This window comes from Trichosurus vulpecula, chromosome 6 (genome assembly GCF_011100635.1).
Source record: "Trichosurus vulpecula isolate mTriVul1 chromosome 6, mTriVul1.pri, whole genome shotgun sequence".
NCBI classification, from domain to species: Eukaryota; Metazoa; Chordata; class Mammalia; order Diprotodontia; family Phalangeridae; genus Trichosurus; species Trichosurus vulpecula.
This window is the reverse complement of record NC_050578.1, coordinates 40,287,539-40,309,621: the sequence shown is the minus strand read 5'-3', so window position 1 is coordinate 40,309,621 and position 22,083 is coordinate 40,287,539.

The following is a 22,083-nucleotide window of genomic DNA, read 5'->3' as shown; positions in this document are numbered from 1 at the left end:
TGTCTTCTGTTGGGGTCCCTGGGTTACCCTATTCCAGACACATCACTGGTCTTACTTCCTGCCCTATGTGAGACCCCTGAGCAGCCCTGTGCTGTGGCTCATGTCTGGCCCTTCTTGCAGGGGATGGGTATGGAACCCCTGTTTTACTTATACTGGCCACTGCACTGGCCCCCTTTCCTACTGTGGGACTGGATAGTTTTGTACTTTACCTTCTACTTACCCCAGCTGGTCTCTCCCCAGCATTTCCATAAGAGTCTGGCCATCTTTTAATGCAGTGCTGAGTGGAGGGAGGAGTTTATAATTTATTCTCTTTGTTTTTCTTTATTATTTCTCTTCCTAGTTCAGTTTTAGGACTTTACTATAAGTCAATCAGTCAATAAACCTTATTAAGTGCCTATTATGTGTCAGACACAGTGCTACGTTAACAAATAGAAATAAAAACAAAGATAATCTCTGCATTCAAGGAGTTTATAATCTAATGGTGCATGATAACACAGAAAAGGAAGCTGAAAAGTGGGAGAGGAAAAAGGAGAGGGAGAAAGGTGTCCGGTGTGTGTGGGGGGCACAGTGGAGAGTTCCAGAGAAGTTCAAAAGCAGAGTAGCTGGTGGCAAATGAGGGGGAAAACTTGCTGACCTCCTCTGTAAATAGAGACCCAGGAGCCCATGGCCTTGTCCTCGAGTCATAAGGTTCAATTAGAGGGGCCCAGGATACTTATAAGACTTGAGTATCATGCAGATTCAATTTTGCAGCATAATAAGATTACCCAATGCTGAGTTTCTTAGGAAAGGAAGGCAAGATGGTGAGCTTCCAAGAAGCCCAAAAGCAGTGTCACCTCTTTGAGGTATTCTAGGGGATCTGAGCTACTGTAGGTCCTAATATGCCACCGTCTCTGCCACCCAGTTCTCTACAATATTTGCTCGCATATTTTCCCTCTTCCTCCTGTACTTAAAAAGAAATGCAATAAAAGAAATATTTTCCCCAAATAATCCCCAGCTCCACCTAGTACAGATATGCAGGATTTCTTTTTAAATTTTGGTTTCTCTCCTTTTGTAATAGTAACTATGGCTACCAGCAAAGGCTCCTTAGGGGCTTTAAGACCATCAATCAATTTCACAGCTGGAGGCAGAGATAAAAGTTCAGCAATTCCTCATTTGAAGAAGTTCCCTAACATCTTCTCCCCCTATATAATTTGGTTATTACATTAGGGAATATATTTTGTCTCTCTAAAGCCAAAGATATTTTGGCAACATCAGTGCAAACAAAGAGTTTAATGAAAGTACCATAAGTACCGTCTTCTCACTAACTAAGGAGGGTGAAAATGAGTCAGCACTCATTTCTCTTTTGATCTTCTCCGTTTTCTGCTTCTGTCATCTCCCAACTTCTCTCTGGGCTGGGATCTCTAGTGGAGCCATAGCAATGGGGTGAACTGGGGTTGCATTAGCTTTCTCTGAATTATACATAAAAGTAATAGAAAACTTTGAAAGTAAAGTCCCAAATGAGAATGCCAAACTTTGACAGTTTTTCATCTCATGTGAATTATTTTCTGTTGGCCTTTGCATCATTAAAAAAAAATCAGGACCTGTAAAGGAGGTGGAAGTATGGTTACGAAGGGATTGGTCAAGAGCCTTGTAACCTACAAGCTAGTCAGCTTCCTCATGTCCTGGGTAGTTTTTCTTCCCATCAACCACTCTCTCAAATGCTGTGACCTACCACGTAGTTGGAGAGCTTACTGATGCACTAATTTCTACCGAGAGATGGAAGACCCAGTGATCGTTGAGGCAGTGTCACTATTATTGCTACTATTATTAATTGTACACTGAGACTCCCTGATACTCCTCGGTTCTTACTCTGAGTTCTACCTCCCAGAGTTATTCCTCCTGGATCTTTCAGGTTCAAAGTATCGGGTCTTCAGGGCTCTATATGTTTTTTTAATAAATTTATGTGTAAGACACTATACTAAGCACCAAGATACAAAAGCAAAGATGACAGGTGTCCCCTGCCTTCAAGGAGTTTGCATTCTATTGGAGGATACAAAATGTATGCAGGGAAATTAAAAAGGGCTTCCCATAGGAGATGGCATTTGAATTGAAGGTTGAAGTAAGTTAAGAATGTGAAGAGAATGCGCTTGGAATCAAGAGAACTAGGACTGAATCTAAGACTGCAACACTTACTGAGAGTGACACCATATGGGAAAATCACTTAAACTGTCAGACTCAGGTTCCAAATATTTAAAATGAAAATGATAATACTTGTGCTTCTTAATCTTGAATTACTATCATGAAGACTTCATAATATTTCTTATTCTACACGAATACACCCTGTCTATATATTTTTACCATCTAGTACAATGCAAAAAATATAGTAGGCATTAAATAAAAGCTAATTGAATGGATGTAAGGAAATGTTTTACTATAAGCACTAGGTATACAATGACAAAAGTAAAATAAATGCTGACTGTAAGAAGCACATATTCTAATGGGAAAATTCCATATCTACACAAGTAATTAAAAGTAAAGTATATGGAACCTCAAGTTTGTAAGTCTAGGGAATTTTGTATGATGCTGCTGAAGCATGAATCTGAATTGGTAGGGAAGAATGATGAGACAGGACTGTGTGTCTTCTCAAGGACAGAGTGGCTGTGTGAGCCTTGGGGAGCGACACTTTTCCCACATGAGATGATTTGTTCCATGCTCTCTGGGAATTCTGATTCCAGACATAAGGAGAAAAAGAAAAAGATAGACTCTGGAAGCAGCAGATACGTAGGGGAAGTCAACTCCACAACATGTCTGTCATTTCTAGCTTGCCTTCTTAGAGATTTCAGGGAATTTCCCCTTGAGATGATAGAGATAAGGTTTCATCTTAGTGCTGTCTAAAGAGGCCATTCACTCTTGAATACTTTTCAGTAAATTCTAATCTGAATAACTTCTCCAATCTCTGATTGCTTTTTGCACGCACAATTGGGTTTACTTGCTATTGGCTATTTGGGATTGCCTTTTGTATAAAAATATATATTTCATCAGAAGACTTATGATATAAGCTGGTGAGTAATCCTCTTTGCTCTTAAGAACGATCAAGTAAGTGGCAATTGTACCCTTAGACCAGCAGCATTTAGGGAAACAGAAAGATATAATTCTAATCTGATACCCCTCAGAGCCTTGAGGAAAGAAATCTCCAACCTGGTGGTACTCTGGGATTTCCTGTCCCTCATTATGTACCTCCCCTCCTCCCAGCTATTTTATTGTCTCTCCTCAATTTACAGGAACAAGGGAGATTAGGCAATCCAGACCTCTGATAACTTCTGTCAATGCCTCCTGCTAACCACATTTAGACAACCCATGTCAACTGTATGTGGGCATACACACATTACATAAGACAAAGTAATAAAAAGTAATTTCAAGTAAATTACCTGTAATACAAAGTGAATTTCAACATACTCAAATTACCATTTATGACTCATTGGACTCAACAGATATTTTACAACTGGTACAGTATTACTATTTTTGAAAGATTTCTTCCTTTACACACATACACACACACACACGTACATAAATACATACACATACATATATACACACATACATATGTAAATACATATATATCATATATAGATATACATATCTATATATCTATATCTATATATGCATTTAGACGGAAATAGGAAGAATGTCAGAGACCACACACTAATCAAAATTCTTCTCATTTATATACAACCATGCCCTTGATTCCTTTTTTCTGGGAATGGGATCCAGACCTGTGATTTCATCTGTGTGGGTAACACTCAGTGTATAACTGCCTTCAATCCATGAAGAACAGCAATCAATCCATAATTTATAGTTTAAGAGGTTTACTGGCAGGGTGGTGGTGGCAATAAGCAATTAAATAGCATGTACAAGATAACTTAGCTAGTATATGTTGGGGGCAATACTTGAACCCAGATCTTCTTTTGCACATATGGACTTCCATTTTTCAAATGCATTTTTTCCTCACTGTCATTTCGTAGAATCCCTCATTTTCTTCAAAACACTGTTCAGGTGCCATTTAATGACTTCGACCACAAGGCCTTTCATGATCTCTCTAGTTATTAGCACCCTCTCTTTGAAATTACATTGTATCAGTGTGCCTATAATTTTACTTAATTATATACATAATAAACTTCCTCAGTTTAAAATAAGTCTATGGGAAAAGACTTTTTTTTTTCCTAGCACAGTATCTTTCCCTCTTTTGAGAAATACGTACTAAATGGCTGCTATGTGCATATGTTCTTGGCATTGCACTGGACAAGATTTCACAACTTGCACTTAAAAAAAACAAACAAAAAAAACCTCAACCAAACAAAAAATAAACAAAATCCCAATACAATACATATATATGTGTACCGCCTATCACAGAGTAGTTACTTATGTGAGGTGGGGGAGGGTAGAAAAAAAGGGAATAAACATATATTTATTAAGTATCTACAATGTGACAGGGACTGTGCTAAATTATAAATATTATCTCACTTGGTCTTCCCAACAACCTCGTGAGGTAGGTACTAATTATCTCACTCTCTCTAATCTATCTATCTATCTATCTGTCTGTCTATCTATCTATCTATGCTTACTGAGTGACAGACAAAAATACAATCATTGCACCTTTGCAAAGGAGCAGAATGAAGTATCTTCTCGTATCTCTTCTTTGAGAACAAGCTTATGCTTTGTCCTAATTAACTTTTGTTCCTGTTAATCCTTTATACTTCATGAAAAGTTTTATCAGCTTCTAGATGATCACACTTGTCTCAGTAACTTCTTTCATAGTGCCTTTTACTGTACACTGATAACAGTATGCACAGTCTATCTCTTCATCTGTTAATCTCAGAGAATGGTGGGAGATTTCTAGATAGGGCTTCAAACAAGTGCTTTAACAAAAGAACTTAGAGAGATCTTTATCACCAGCAAAAACTCAATAACATGTTTTGGACCAGGCAGGTAGGCTTTTGCTGCTGTTTAGTTTTCAACATTCTTCTCCCATCTGCCTCTTTCCTTCATCCCTCATTCTTATCTATGCAGTATATTAGTGCAATGAAGTTCATTGGCACTACTCTTAGAAATAAAGGGAGTTAAGTGAAAACCATAACCCATAAACTCAGGGCTTGGCATCTTGACTTAAAAAAAATCTCGTCAGTAATTGGTCCTAGGTACAACCTTTGCGGTGCCTTACAAAGATGGCTCACAATTTGTTAGGCTAAAGTTCGGTGTTGTAAATATATATTGGAAGTAGTGGCAATATTTGATGTATCCATGTGTGATTTACAGAGGTCTTGCCGAGGGAGCTCCTTTTAATTACTGGAGGCTGAAAATCGGAGATAAGATTTTAATGGGGAGCAGTCTTCTTTGCTCCTTCTGCCCCAAACTACTGACAGAGAGAATCATGATTCTCCTTTTATTTTTATTTTTTAAAGTAACATTCCATGAAAGCATAGGAAGCAAAACAAATGGTGGTATGGATTCTTTTTTAAACTGTTCTTCAATGAATAATTAGTGTGGACCTATTTACTATGTGCCCAAAATCAGGCCAGGCACAATGGGATACAAAATAATTACAAGGTAAGGTTTCTACTCACAAGAACTGTTATGACCTAACATCACATATAATAAATTGGTTGAAGAAAGTAGAGAAATTACTATGTATTGCTATTTTAAAAGTCTCCTCCTAAAAGTAATTAGTCTTGTATGAAAGAGGTATATTTGTATTCTAATGAATTCTTGGGATTCAAACTCATTTATCTTTTAACTAGGTAGTGCAAAGAGCACAAGGTTAACTATTAAGAGACTTGGATTCCAGTGCTGGCTCCACTCCCAGCTCAATGTGTTTGGACAAATTGCTTAACCTCTCCATCTGTTTTCCCATCAGCAAAATGGGGATAAATATATATGCTCTTCCTACCTCAAAGTGTTATTGTGAAGATCAATAGAATAGCATATTTATGTGAAAATGTATTCAAAAGTACAAAAATACTAAACAAACATGTGGTTTTACTTTTCAATTTTCAGCAGTATTCTTTGAATGGTTTCAATATAGTAGGTGTCCTATTTGTCACTGTGAGGAATTCAAAGAGGGTTAATTCATGGTTCATTTTTTTTACTGTGGGTGGGAGACAAGATATATAAATATGAGAAGTCAATCAACAGTCAAAAATATGTCATTAGTTAGAAGAAAGTAGGGGAGAGGTGGGGAGGAGAGAGAAGGAAAGGAGAGGGGAGAAGATGGGAGAAACAGAGACTCAGAGACATAGAAGACACAGAGAGAAACTGAGAGTCAGATAGAAATAAAGATACATACATATATCCACATATGTCTACATCTGTCAAAAGAGAGTCAGAGTGACAGAAAGAGCAACAGGAAAAGAGAAGGAAGAGACGGACTAAGCTAGAGACAGTAAAGAATGAGAGAGAAACAATCGGTAGAGACAGTTGCAGAAAGAGTGAGAGAACAAGAGAATGGGGGGTAGGTAAAGGGAGAGTGAGACAGAGACAGATTGAGGAAGAAGAGAGGGAAAAAACAGGAGAGAGACAAAGGCAGAGGGAGAGTGAGAGAGACAGAGAAAGAGATTAACAGAGATAGCACAGAGGAGAAAACAGAAAGAGAGACAGAAGAAAAATAGGGGCAGACAGAGAAAGGCAAAGAAAGAGAGAATGATAGAGAGACACAGAGAAGCAGGAAAAGAAATAGAGAGACAAAGAGAAAAAGTGGGGAGCAGAGAGAGAAATAGTTTAAAAAGATAGAGGAAAGTTATAGAAGAAAGTTACTATTTAATCCACACTGGAACACAGATTTAATCCCTACAGATGAAACTTCAGTGGTGACCTGTTAGTTTTCCAAAGCAGATGATGTTTTTGTTTATTTGCTTTCATTAAGTTTTGAGAATAAAAAGCAAGTCTGTTCTTCTTACAATCCCTTGAAATTTCCCAACTGGGCATTCAGCATTTTCCTATGAATGGCTTCAACCACTCATTTCAAGAATTCAGAGGATCACAACTCTAAAGCTGGGAGCGCCTTCAGAGGTCAGCTGGTCTAGTCTCCTCATTTTACAAATGAGAAAATCAAGGCCTGATAGTTTAAGTGACCTTTCTGAGGTCACATAAGTAGTAAGAGTCAGAGGTCACTTCTAGATTGTCTGAGGTACTATTAGACTGCAGACCTAATGAAGGGTTCGTTGGCTCAAGTGAAGCCTTTGATCTCGAAATGAATCATTAGTCACTAGTCATGTGTTTTTAACCACCAATATAAACAATAATGGCTTTGTATAAAGCATGGTGTGAGGGAAAGAATATCAGGCAGAAGACCTGAGTTCTACTTGCAGATGTTGCTTAACCTGTTGTGGGACCTTGGGCATGTTAGTTCTTTATGGATTTCAGTTTCCTTTTACATAAAATGAAGGAGTTGGACTAAATGATTCATGAGGTCCTTTCTAGCTTCAAGATTTTAGCAATTTAAAAAGAGGAGGAAATGCTAAGTGACTATTCTATTACATCGTATTTGATGATTTTTTACGATCTCTATCAATATACAACAGCACAAGGCTATAAATGAAATCCAAAGTTAACCTAAAATTTAGGATAGCCATTTTTGCTCCAGAGTTCATTGGTTCAGAAAGTGAAATACATCAACTCTTTCCTTTGCTGGTCTATCTAGATGCCAAATGACTATTCAACTATGTTTTAAACTCACTCACTTTCAAACCAGAAAGTTTGTATCATATTGGATATCATCTATTTTTTTATTGACACAATGACTAGTATTTATACCATTCTTTAAGATTTAAAATGTGCTTTATGTATGTTATCTCATTCGATCCTCACCACAACCCTATGATGTAGGTGATATTATTTCCATTTTACAGATAAGGAAAATGTGTCTGAGTGAGGTTAAGTAACTTGCCTAAGGTTGTCTCAAGCTGAATTTGAATTTAGATCTTCCTAAATCCAAATCTGACACGTTAGCACCATTGCACCACCTTGCTTCCTACATCTCCAAATGGCAAAGAGAAATATGACACAATTTCATTTTTTGGTTGTGTTTTACTCAAAAAAAAATCAGTGTGTGTTATAACTTGATTCACCAGCATACATTGAAATGAACTGACATGCAATTAAGTTAAGAAGTTTTTGGTTGAATTTTAGACCACTTATTTTCCCTTTCTGCTTTTGAGTAGGCAAAAAATATGAAAACTCCTTAATTAGAGGAGTTTCCCCCTTAAATCCATCCATCAATCAACAAGTTTAGTATGTTTCAGGTAATGTGTTAAGCACTATCTTCTTTTAGGTTCTCCATGGAACTGGAATGGACTTAAGATCATATTAACTACGATAGTATTAGAATATGAGTCCATTTCCAAGATGTACTTCTATTTACCTTGAACCTCATAGGTACTGAGGCACTGCTAATTAAATTTTGCAAAGTCCTTTGAGGTTCACAGATGAGAGGTGTTACAGAGAAATATTTTAAAATTCTCAACACATAATTATTTTTGGCTAGTTTGTAAACTTATTATTAAAAAATAGGCAACTTTGCCTGTAGAGTTTTCTATAGTTCACAGATCATGCATAGGTCACTCTTTTGTGAGATAACATAGCTGCACAGAATTCAGCTAGACTGATTAATTCTTTGGATTTCAAAATATTGTCAATGATTGGGTTATATTAGTGATGTATAGAGTCAAATCTTAAGTCCACGTACTTATCTTGTTTAATAATTTCCTGGCTTGTCCTGGACGTCCCTCACTGCCGCTCCTAAGCCCAGTTTCTAGTTGCTCCTCCTAAGGAAGGTGAAAAATGTATTTAAAATTTTATTTGGAAGAAAGCTGCCTACTCTGAAATCAAAACAGATTTATATAGAATATGAGACTCCCTTATTAAAATGAATAATACAATATGGGGGTCATTAATGAACTTTACATGAGTTATAAAAATATGAACTATAAAATCAAGACACATAACTTGATGACTAAAATTATAGATGGAAAAATATCCCAGAGACAATAGAAAATTGCACCCTGAGTATGAATCAGCAATACATCACTTGTCCCTGAAAAAGGAGGAAGAGTAGAAGATAAAAGAAGAGGAGGAGAAGGGGGAGAATGAGGTGAAGAATGAAGAAGAAGAAGAAGAAGAAGAAGAAGAAGAAGAAGAAGAAGAAGAAGAAGAAGAAGAAGAAGAGAAGAAAAAGAAGAAGAAGAAGAAGAAGAAGAAGAAGAAGAAGAAGAAGAAGAAGAAGAAGAAGAAGAAGAAGAAGAAGAAGAAGAAGAAGAAGAAGAAGAAGAAGAAGGAGGAGGAGGAGGAGGAGGAGGAGGAGGAGGAGGAACAGAAGAGGAGGAGGAGGAGGAGGAGGAAAAGGCAAAGGTGAAGGTGAAGAAAAAGAGGAAGAGGAGGAGAAGGGAAGAAAAAGAGAGAAACAAAAAGAAGTAAGAAAAGAAGGTCAAAACAAAGAAAGAGGAAAATACATAGTATGGGGATTCTTAGTAATAAATCCTTTAGAATATCTGAGGTAGTCATATATTTATCAGTTTAGGTAAAAAACAGTCTAATCTCTGCAGGGGAAGTTAGCATAAGAAGGATGAGATGCTCTCAACAGTGAAAGGCTGATAACAAAGAAAAAGGGATTCTAAAGAGAAAAAAAAAACTTGAAGTGAGGGAAGTATCTAAAGATACTTTTATGGCTACATAGGCAAATCATTGATTAACTTTGATTTTCTTTTAAATGTGCAGACCATTGAAACAATAGCTGGTAAATAAGTACAGGTATGAAAGAGGTGTATGGTTTTATAAGAACAATGTTAGTACCACTAATGTCCTGGTGAACCTCAAGCTATGGAAATTTCTGAAGATGACAAAACAGCTTCACAATTTTTGCTTAGGAGCAAAATAAAAACCTAAGAAGTGATGAGGCTGTTACTCAGAATAGAAGGGATTATAGTCACAGAAAACAAAGAGAAAGCAAAGGTATTTGTTAACTCTTAGTTTGCCTCTTTCTGCTTACCCAGTGAACAAGAGCTTTGCTGGGGAATTGTCACTGAATATAACTTAGGAAGTGCTTCCTTAAAATAAAATAAAGGGAAGACAACAGGATGAATTAAAAGTCTAACTAAGTATATTAATGGTTATGGTGAAATGGTTATATTTTACCACAAAGATCACTGCAGGTGGAGACGTGCAAAAGATGCTTCCTCCTTGGAAGTAAAGCTATGGCAGATCTGGACAGCATACTGAAAAGCAGAGAAATCATCCTGCCCACAAAGTATAGTTGAAGCTATGGTTTTTCCAGTACCAATGTATGGCTGTAAGAGTTGGACTCTAAGGAAAGCTGAGTGCTGCAGAACCGACACTTTCAAATTGTGGTACTGGAGCAGGAAGACTCTTGAGAACCTCTTGAACAACTAGGAGATAAAATCAGGCAATACTTGAAGAATTAATTCAAACTATTTGCTGGAAGGTCAAATACTGAAGTTGAAGTTTGAATACTTTGGCTACATAATGAGAAGACATTGGGAAAGACTCTGATGTTGGGAAAACTAGAAGGCAAGACGAAAAGGGGGTGGTAGAGGATGAGAAGGGTAGATATTGTCTTGGAAACGATGAACATGAACTTGGACAGACTTCAGGAGACAGTGGAGAATACAAGGGCCTGGAATACTATGGTCCATGGGGTTATGAAGAATCAGACATGACTGAACAACAAAATGCTGAAATCATAGCCAAGCAGCCAGTCAGAGCCAAGTCATACGTGAGACTAAAATGAGGAAACTGGAGGTTTAATGCAGGCACTGCAAAATCTACTGTGCCAAATTTACAGGGCTCATACCAAAATTCATCCATGCCTTATTGGCTTTGAGTTGGTGAATGAATGAATGGGGAAAAAATAAGTATATATTATGTGCCAATCACTGTGCATCTGAAATTAAGTGCTATAATTAAAAAATACACAGGCAAAGACCTCAAGAAGCCTATATTCTAAGGTGGGGGCAGGGAGAGACAACACACATAAGGGGACAGGAGAGTGGTGGCCAGGGAATGGCACTTTAAAACTAAATATTATAGGAATGGTGAGGTGGGCCATAAGGAACATTCCAGAAACAATGGTAGAATTGATTTGATCATGGTTCATATTTCTAGAACTGAGTGTGTGTGTATGTGTGTAGAAATAAAGGATATATACCCTTTGTAGAAAGCTAGTTGGCAATGCTTCGAGGAAGTGATGGGAAAGTAGGAATGAAGTGAAGCTTGGCTAAAGCTTTCCTAAAATGTTTCAGAAGAGGCAGTAATCAATCAGGATAACAAGAGCCCCAGGGCAGATTCTTGGAGATGGAAGGATGGAAGCATCAAAGATATTGTATCTTCTGAAGCTTAGGTATCAAGGAATTTAGTGAGGCTGTGAGGAAAATCAGAAGTGAAGTGAAACATGACTGACTGATGCTATCCTGTGTAAGAGGGTCTACTGAGGTCAATCATTCACCCTATGTTATATGATATGATATAGAATCAATCTACAAGTGGTATGAATAGGTGTTATAGGATTCTTCTTTGACTTTGTGGTGAGACTTAGTCACACACTGTGTAGGGTTAACATAAAACAAAGAAAATAGTTTGGGATTGAGGATTTAATGGAAGGTTGAGCCAAGAGAGTACAGTTAGAGTTTAGCCTTAAAACCGAATCAATTCAGAGTGGGGCTGGGGAAGAAGAGGCTTAGACTTGACATCATATTTATGGGGAACTTTCTGAGTATCCCTATAAAGGGGCGAGAAAGACTTCCAATATTTAGTAGCTCCATTGCATTCTTTGTTACATATGTTCTCTAAGCTTGAGGCCACTTCCTCCTGGACTCTCTACGTTCTATTGGTAGAATGAGTCTCAGACTTCTGGAGAGTTGTTTTGTGACAGAGTAGTAAATACCTACTTTAAAACTAATTAAATATTTCTGGCTAGTTGATTTGATGATAAACATGGAAGAGAAATACACTAATGGGGGCTTGTGAGCCAACGTATCATACAACCCCAAACCTTTCAGGACTGCTTCTTGACTCTGAAGACATATCTGCCTTGAGTTCTGGGGAAGAAACGAATGGAAGTTGGACAATAAGTCTAGAGCCTGTGTGCTGCACAACCTGAAGCAGAACATGACAGAAACTATGTGCAGGTTAGACTTTGCGAAACTGTGGGCCTCTTCAAAGAACACAATTTGTCTGCCACAGGCAGAGCTTGCACTGCTAAGTATTACTATTGCTACTACCTTTCCTCTAGACCCTGGGCATCTCAGCCCTGATGACGACCTCAGGATCCTCTAATCAAAGATGAGACCAGGACAGGGAAGTTCATATGATGACAGAAAAGAGAATGGGGCATGGCCTTCAAATCTTTAAACCTCTATCCCAAGGATACATTGGGTATCTGAGGAGGGGAGGCAATGGATTTGTTCTGTTATCAGGTGATAGGTTTGAGAAATAGGGCCTCAGCAATATGGAAGCTTAAATTCTGATTCTAGCTTGGAAAAGTACTCTAATTCACGGGGAAACGGATGCTTGGTCACTTTTGTGGAGTGGTCAGTGGGGCTGGACCAGATAATACTCATAGCAATGGTATGTTGGTATGTTACTGCCATAGTTCAGGATGGGGAGGGATATTTGATTGATATCAGGGATTCTGCCACCATAAGATCCTGTGCCCACTTTGCTACAAGGGACCCTTTCCTATCCTCTTGCAGCTAGTCCTCCCCAAAGATTGGAAAGAAGAGACAAGTGTTTGGGATGGAGTAGAGATACTAGAGGAAAGGTGAAGATCTGTGGTGCCTGCTTCCCTCACAATCTGTGTATGGGTAATACTGTGTTCTTCCCCATCCCTGCTGCAATGTGAATTCTGAGTGTGAGGAAATGAGAGAGAGAGGGAGACAAAGAGACAGGGAGAGGGAAGGAGAGAGAGAGAAAGAGTGAGAGAGAGAGAGAGAGAGAGAGAGAGAGAGAGAGAGAGAGAGACAGACAGAGAGACAGAGAGAGACAGATAGAGACAGAGAGACAGAGACAGAGACAGACAGAGAGAGAGACCAAGACAGAGAGACAGAGACTGAGAAACAGACAGACAGACAGAGACAGAGATTGACTATAGAAGATTAAATAAAAAAATATTATCATAAAAATAATCCAGGTTAGTTTTCATCAGTCCTCTCATCTCTGTTTCCCTTTTAAAATGAAAAAAAAAGAAAAGTGCTTTGCTGTGCTTACTTTTGCCTAGCTTAAGTGTAAAGATTACTTTTGTTTGGTATCCCCAAATGAAGTACATTCAAAATGATGTGTCCTGGAAATCTGAAAGAGTTAATGGGAAATTTCCTATTAGCTGGATTTACTTACCCTGACTCACTGGAAGATCCTCATATTTAGCTTAGTATCTGTTCTGTGAATGTTCTAGTTTGCTGCTTTTCGTATATATATTTTATGAGGATGTATTGATTTGCATAGATATTTCAAGCAATTGCATTACCTTATACCCTAGGGACAGCTGCTCTGTTCTCCCTTAGGGAGAGTGGTTTCTGTAATCACAATGGATAATAACGTCTTCTAACTGGAGACGTTGCCTTTATTCTATTAAAAATATATTTTAAGTGCAGTCAGTCTAGAAAAAAGGAAACTTTAAAAATATGTAATTTGATAAACACATTTTATTCATTTGTGGGTAAAAAGAAGGATCCTGTGGAGTGGAATTTATCTTATTATAAAAAAGGAAGAAATAGTTATAGGAGACAAACTACAATTTCATATTCTAGAACAGTTTTAACAATGAAAACTTTAAATATTTGCCTGAGAATATTGTTATAACCACTTTTGTATTGTAGGAACCATAGCATTTTGTTTTCACAGATTTTCAAGTTTTCAGAAAAAATGTGCCAATGGGATAGTGGATTAAATTAGGAATTTTCTTTTGAAATGCTATATTCATTCTCTCCCTTCCTCTTTTTCTTTCTTTCTCTCTCATCTTTATCACCATACCTTTCTTTCTCTCTATATTTTGACTTTATTTCTTTTTTTTGTCTCTGTTGTTATCTTTGTCTCTCTCTCTACATACCTATGTTTCTCTCTGAGTTAGTTATACATAATAAATAAAAGACATTAGAAGTCACAATGTTGATGATAAATAAAATATTTATTATTTGAGAAAAATGTCTGAGCCATATGAGATATGCTACTTTGAAATTTCCAGGTTCTGAGCAAAGTAGAACAATTAATTTTTTTTAAATGGTGACAAAATCAAATCCCTCCCCACCTCAGATATTACTGGCCCAAAGCACTGGGTTATGTGTTGAGAGGGTCAAACTGGCAGGCTTGGGCCCCAATTTAATAAGGTAGGACAAATTATGAAAGGGCTTGAGGGACAGGGGAAGGAGTTTGAATTTTGCTCTGTTGGCAAAGGTGGCAACAATGAAAGTAGCTGAGTAGAGAATGCTTATTACGAAAGGCAGTTTGCTAAATGCTAAAGCTCTAAAGATGAAAAAAGAAACCACCAATAGTCCCAGTGCTCAAGGAGCTTATACTCTAAAAGATGAGGTAAGACAAACTAGAAAATTAACATGGTAGGGGGGAGAATGTCCTGAAAAGAAGAGTTCTAGGCGATATGCTGTAAGACATTTGAGGAGAGAGAAAACACTATCTGTTGGGAGAAGAATCGGGTAAGACTTTATGGAGGATGTGACATCTAAGATGAGACTTTATTGAATGTAAGCGTTTTAGTAGTTGGGCTGAGGGGAGGTATGAAGAGATAACTGTATGAGATTGTAGGCAGCTGGTATTTCAGGTTGGCTTGAAAATCAAGTATATGAAGAGAGATGGTGAGAAATCAGACTGGAAAGTAAATTTTCACTAGATCTTGAAAGTTCTTAAATGACAGCTTTTGGTCTTTGGATTTTTGTCTCAAGACAATGGAGAACCATGGAAGGAATTTGAGCAGGGGAGTTCCCTAACCAGCCCTGGGAATTGGGACGATCAGTTGGGCAGATGTGTGAAGGATGGATTGGGGAGAGGAGACTGCAGGGAGGGAGACCATTTATGAGTTCGCTACAATAATCTAGATGAGAAGTAGTGAGAGCCTGGATTAGGGTGTTGGACAGTAAGAATACAGCCAAGGGAGAATCGCAAAAGACTCACTAGCTGATAAAATGATGAAGTCTGAAAGCCCAGAAAGGTGGATGAGAAGGGGAAGAATCAGGGATCGTTCTCTCAGGACTGTACAGGACTTACACTCAAGTACCAAATCAGCAGACTTGTTCACCTAGTTATCTACAGGTTAACCTCTTAAGGGCAGAACAACCTTGCTTAGAATAGAAGATTAGCTAGGACTAAGACTTTGCTGTGTTTACCAAAAGCTTTTCTCCTTTAGAATTCAATCCATTGTCTTGAGTCTAAAATGGCCCCTATTTCTTTATTAGGTAGGATGAGCACTACTTCTGGCAGCCCTGATCTTCTTAAAATAACTCCATAGCCAGGTAAGAAATTTTCAATCTATCTATACTCAGGGGCATAATAATTACCTATTTATTCCCCAAGTTTCTTTTTATTACCCTCTGGTAACCCAAAATTTATATGCTTCCCTCTGTCTTTGATCTCTCATTTCTCTCCATCTCTTTGTATCTATCTCTCTTTAATCTCTTCTCTCTCTGTCTCTTTGTATCTCTCTCTCTCTTTAGTCTCTTTCTCCATCTCTATTACCTTATCCCTCTCTTTCTTCAGTTGTGCACACACACACATCAATCAGATAGGGCCAAATTTCAGATAAATGTATATATATATATATATATATATATATATATATATATATATACACATATATACATATATATATTCAGAGATTTTTAAAAAACCAAACAAACAAAAAACCTCTTACCTTGTTTGATGGGTAACATTCAGGAATATATTAGGCATTGAATAATAGAAAGAAGGGATACTATGAATTGATTTATATTGATCTTTCTTTTTGGCTAATGGTAAAATTTCAGCTAAAATATTCTCTAAGATTAAAAATAAAACTTTCACTTTGCTTTGGTAAGTAAAATTTAGAAAGATATTAGCACCATTATGTTACATAGAGAATGTGTAATATCAAATTATTCATGCTTTTTTGTAAATAAATGTTTGAAGAAACTTTAAATAAGAATACAGAAATGTTTTGGGCATAAGTGATATTTCCTTAGGATTTCTGTCCTGAACATCTATGCCTCTATCAAAACCTTATAGTGACCTTCTTGCCACTGGAAATATTTTAAGACACATCCAAATGATTAGAACACCTAATAAACATAATAAATAATAAATGTTCTTATTGACCATGGTTAATGTGAACCTATGCCTCCTTCAGGATATGGAGAAACATTCAATTATTAATTCAAAGATGACATCCCAGAAGCAACCAGTCTTTTAAGTTTGACCCGTAAATCGTACGTGGGCCATGCTTAAAATCTGAGTTTTTATTTTTAAATAGTTTTTATCTCAGATGCCCTCTATACTAGTTTCACAGCTATAAATCTCAGCTCTCCCAGGCCCTGTCTTCTCAAGAGCAGAGACTGGGTCTACCAATTCATTAAGATTTTCCTAGTGTATCTTCTACTCTATCAGTCCATACACTGCCAATATTTGAATAAATGTTGGTATCTGATTCATTTTTATGATGGACAACTTTGAAATTTTCATTAATTCTTTAAGTCCATCAAAGTACAATTTAACATACCATTTCCACCAGTTATTCAATAGAGCCAGTTATTTTGGCCTGGAAGAGTTTGTGTAAATTCTTTTTGAGTCTAATTTAGCTATTTGGAGAATTTGATTCTTGATTTGATGTAACTTTAGAAGAGTTCTGAAGCTTTAACCAATTTTATGATATCATTCAAAGTAGCAAACATTTCCTTATTGGTCATGTGCATAGTAAATAGAGAACTTGCTTCAACTGAGGCCAGGAAGACAGAGATTCAAGTTCCAGCTCCAACATCTATCTGTATGAACCTGGGCAGTATACTAGGCAACTGTCTAAGGGTGTAAATCTCAGCAGAAGGACTAATCTGAATTGACAGTGGATCTTCTTTCACTTAGGAATTCCATAAGCCTGTAAAATCCCAGGTTTAGTCTCAAACTCTCCTTATAATGTAAGAGAGAGGCACCGATAGAATCTTAGAGTTGTAAAGGACCTTCAGGATCACTAACTTCAACCTCTTCATTTTACAGATGAGGGAACTGTGATGTGGAGAGAACAAAGTGCTTTTTCAAGGGCATAGTTAACTAGCAGCATATTAACCAGGAGGAATTAACTAGTAGCAGAGTTGGAACTAGAACCCTTGTCTTCTTCCTAGGCTAAGGCTCTTTGCCCCATTCCACTTTTTTCCCTCCCATTTATGTGGAAGGGGGTGAAGAGAGGCTTGGGGATAACTGGATATCAGGAACTAACCTCTTTTAGTAACTTCACAACTCATAAGACAATTTTAAAAGTTTCACATATTCATTGCAGGCATGCACTTACAGGAATTGCTTTGCTCATTTACAGGTCAGATATTCTCTTATTTTTTTCCACAGTGCTATAATGACAAATATAGATAGATAGATAGCTATATATAGACATATAATGACACATATATACACAATGTAGTATATACTAATAATACTATATATCCATAATTATATATGGTACATATATACTATATGTGCATATATATATATATATATATGCATGTGTGTATATATATATATATGTATACTTGTGTTGGTAAGCAAATGGGCTCTTAACACTTAGTTCGAACCAAGTGCCCTTGAAGAATTTGACTTTTGTTTCCTTTGAGTAATTCAGTGTATTTCATTGAGCCTTACTAGGTGCTAAGCCCCAGGCCCAAACCCCTACTAGGTGTAAAACCTATGTGGGTGTGGATTGGTAACTAAGATGGGGCCCAAGGTGGGGCTAACTGAGGGGAGGTACTAACTCCAGAGCCAATCATAGGAGCCTAAGTTCTGGTCATTCAGATGACGTTTGATGACATCTGAAACCCTATAAGAAGAGAGGACAGAGCCATTTGCGCAGGGCTCTCACTGGCAATGGTGTTGTTGCAGAGACTCCAGGCAGCTGTAGTTAAGAGCCCTCCAGCTTGTAACCTGGATGCTGAGACTTTGTTAAACTCTGGTAACTATGTATTGGGATTTGAATCAGACAAGGTTTGTCTGTTGATGTTTGTAATTTGTTTGTATTTTGCCCCGAAGTTCAGAGTGGTTTTTTTCCCTGAACTAAGTGAATGATATGTGTATGCTGAATTAAAGTAAGCTTGTCAACCCCTTAAGGTAGCTTTCCTCAGATAAGCAGATCAAAAGAACCTGTGCTGTTAGCAACTTTCTGAGTGCTGGCTGTGGGTGTATCGTACACCCCCCACAGAAGCTGCTATAATGACTATACTTGTTCATATTGTTTCAAAAGCCTTAATGATTTCCCCTGGGCTCTCTGGTATGTGGAGGAACACTTGGACCCTGCCCAAATGGGTTAGTTAGCAACCTTAAAATATCTTAGTTATCTAGCCATAATACTTTCACTTAAAGCCTCAATTACTAAATATTTAGTATGTCTTTTACCAAAGAAAGACTAAGCTTTTTGACAGTCTACTCCTGGTTGAAGAGACAAAATACACACCTACAGAGCAATTAGTAAATTAGAATACACATATATGTATGCACCATATTATATGGTACAAACAGTATAACACAGTTGTACAGCTTGGACATAAAGGATAATAAGTTATCAGAGATCTATGCATCAAGGAAAAGTTGACCAAAGTCATGCATCACATGAGTACAGGAATAAATAAAGTGGAGATGTGACAATGATTCTGTTACTTGTACCGCTATAGGCAAGGCTTTATTCTGGATCAATAGTCACAGACCAAGCTGTAGGGTGTCTACATCAATTGTTTTATGCTCAGTCTACAGAATGGCAAAGTAACTCAATAAATTTCTCCACTTCAATCGTAATTTGGAAATAGACTATTTTATTATTCAGGCACACCTTGAAACAATGCCAAATTTATTATTTTCAATTAATTTTTTATAGGCAAATTAAAAGCAAACTATAAATCGGTAGGGGTTGGGGAGTAGTGGAACTCATTTCTGCTTCTGAGACACTCTATGGAACCAAAGGTGAAGGTGATGCATGCAAATCTACTATTTATTTCCCCCATAGCCAACCACTTTATTACTATTCAAATTACCAATATCTCTCCAGACCCTGAAATACGTCAGCATTTGGTCATCTTTGACTACATCCCTTCTTTTCCTAATCTTTCTCACTTACTCTTGGTGCAAAGTCAATTCCTAACTTTTTAAAAAAAATTCTTGCAGTCAAAATTCTTCTTTGGGTTTTAGTCATTTTCCATTTTAACACATCAGAAATTTATCTCCTTCAGTCTCTAGCTTTGAGGTTTTCTCTCTAGTTAGTATAATTTATGTTCAGTGGAGTAATGGATTATAGGTTTAGCATTTGAAGTCACCTCAAAGGTTATCTAGCAAGGAGTATGCTGGAGCCAGGTTGAATTGGTTTGAGAGAGTCAATTGTTCAATTTTCAGTGTTTATACCTTGAAAACTGGCAAAAACTTGCAATCTGGTCTTGGTTAAATTGTTGTTGTTGTTGATTGGCTAGACTTGAGAAAAGGTTAATAATGTAGATTAAGTTTAAAAGTGTTTCAGGAATGCATTTTTCCCCCAGAGAGCTGCTTGACAAATGCTTACCAGCATATTGCTGCATCCAAAACAGTCCTCATATTAAGCTTGAGGAAACTTGACACCCAGAAGAGATTGTAACTTGCTGGAGGTCAAATAGGTAATAAGCATTGCAGCTGAGATTCAAATTCAAGTCATCTGATTTCAAATTCTTCTCTCTTTCCATTATATTAATTGATAAAATTTCCCATGTAAAAAAATCTTCTTTTTAATGTTCCTCCCTGACCTTCTGATGCTCTCTGGCCCCTCTCAAGAATAGAGAGTTAGCTTTCATGCATAATTTGAGCAGGACAATACATTCATGTAAATTTTTTTGTGAAATCGATTTCTAAGCAATGTCTTTTTAAATTTTACTGAAATCAAAAATTCCCATAGGAATTTTGAGGAGTGACTATTTTGCAGTATATTTCTCAAAAAGCACCTGTGAACAAAGAAGCAAAGTCAACAAGGCAAACTAAAATCAAAGCTGAGTGATCTGATTTTTCTCTTTTTTAAGATTTTTTTATTTTTAGTTTACAACACTCAGTTCCTCATGAACCTGAGTTCCAGATTTTCTTCCCCACCCCCACCCCTGCCCTCCCCAAGACAGCATGGAATCCGATATATATTCTACATATAACTTCATGTTGAACTTATTTACACAACAATCAAGTTGTAAAGAATTATTACCAATGGAAAGAATGATGAGAATGAAGAAAAACAAAGAAAAACAACAAAAAAAGAGAAAAAAAAAGGAGAGCAAATAGTTTGTCTCAGTCTGTATTCAGACTCCATAGTTCTTTCTCTGGATACAGATAGCTCTCTCCATCATGAGTCCTTTGGAGTTGTCTTTGAACCTCGTATTGCTGAGAAGAGCTAAGTCTATCAAGGTTAGTCATCACAGAATCCATGTATCTGTAGTTGTGTACAATGTTCTCCTAGTTCTGCTCCGCTCACTCAGCATTATGTCGTGTAGGTTTTTCCAGGTTATTATGAAGTCCGTATCTTCCCCATTTCTTATAGCACAATAGTGTTCCATTACATTCATATACCACAACTTGTTTAGCCATTCCACAATTGATGGGCAGGTGATCTGATTTTTCAAAGCACAAGTGCTGAGTAATGTCCTGATAGTCTCTCTTTATGGGTCCAAAAGGAAAGAAAATCTAAAGTAGAAAAAATAATTTGACAACATATCCCATCTTTTCTGTCAGATCAAGATTAAGCAAACTTTCAGGGGACAACACTTCTAGTCTCTCTTTATGGGTCCAAAAGGAAAGAAAATCTAAAGTAGAAAAAATAATTTGACAACATATCCCATCTTTTCTGTCAGATCAAGATTAAGCAAACTTTCAGGGGACAACACTTCTGTGTAGTAATAATCTTATGAAAACAAGCCCCTCCCCCCCATTTTACACCATCAGAATACGCCAGGTTATGGACCTGGCCTCCCTCCAGTTACTTAAATAGAAGTGCTCAGAGAGTTCTGCACAATTCTATGACCACACAGCATCTGGGCTTATATTACAAAGACCTTAGGAATGGGATAGAATATTTGATGGATATTTGGGCTCTGTAGAGGATTTGAAGGGAAAAACAAGGAGAAACCTGGTGATAAAAAATTCCAAGCTTCCCTGGAGAGATAGCATGGCCTGGTGACTAGAGAGCTTATCTTAGAGCAAGAAAGACTTTATTTCTTTTTTGTTTTGTTTTTTTTTTTTGGCAGGGCAATTAGGGTTAAGCGACTTGCCCAAGGTCACACAGGTAGTACAAGTGTCAAGTGTCTGAAGCTAGATTTGAACTCAGGTCCTCCTGACTCCAGGGCCGGTGCTCTACTCACTGTGCCACCTAGCTGCCCCAAAACACTTTATTTCAAGCCCTGCCCCTGATACATAGTAGCTGTGTGATGCTGGACAAATACCTTAACCTCTTAGAACTCTAAGTAACTTTCTAAAACAGCGGTTCTTCACCTGGGGCCAAAGATCTTTAAAAAAAAAAACCACAAAAAATGATTACTACATTTCAATATAATTACTTTTCTTCGCATTTCCTTCCTTCTCTTTTTTTATTGTTTTGCATTTTGTTTTCTAAATGTTTAAAAACGTAATTCTGGGGGTGGAGACAGGACGACAAAGAAAAGGCAGGGACTTGCATGAGATGTGGTCAAAAACCCCTCTAAACACCTTTAAATAATGCAATAAAACAATTCTTGAAGCAGCCAAACGCACAAAAGGATGGAGTGAAATAATTTTCCAGCCAAAAATAACTTAGAGGGGCAGTAGGAAAGGTCTGTCATACCGGGGTTGAGTGGAACTGTAACAACAATTTGGTTAGCAGCTGCTCTGGGACCA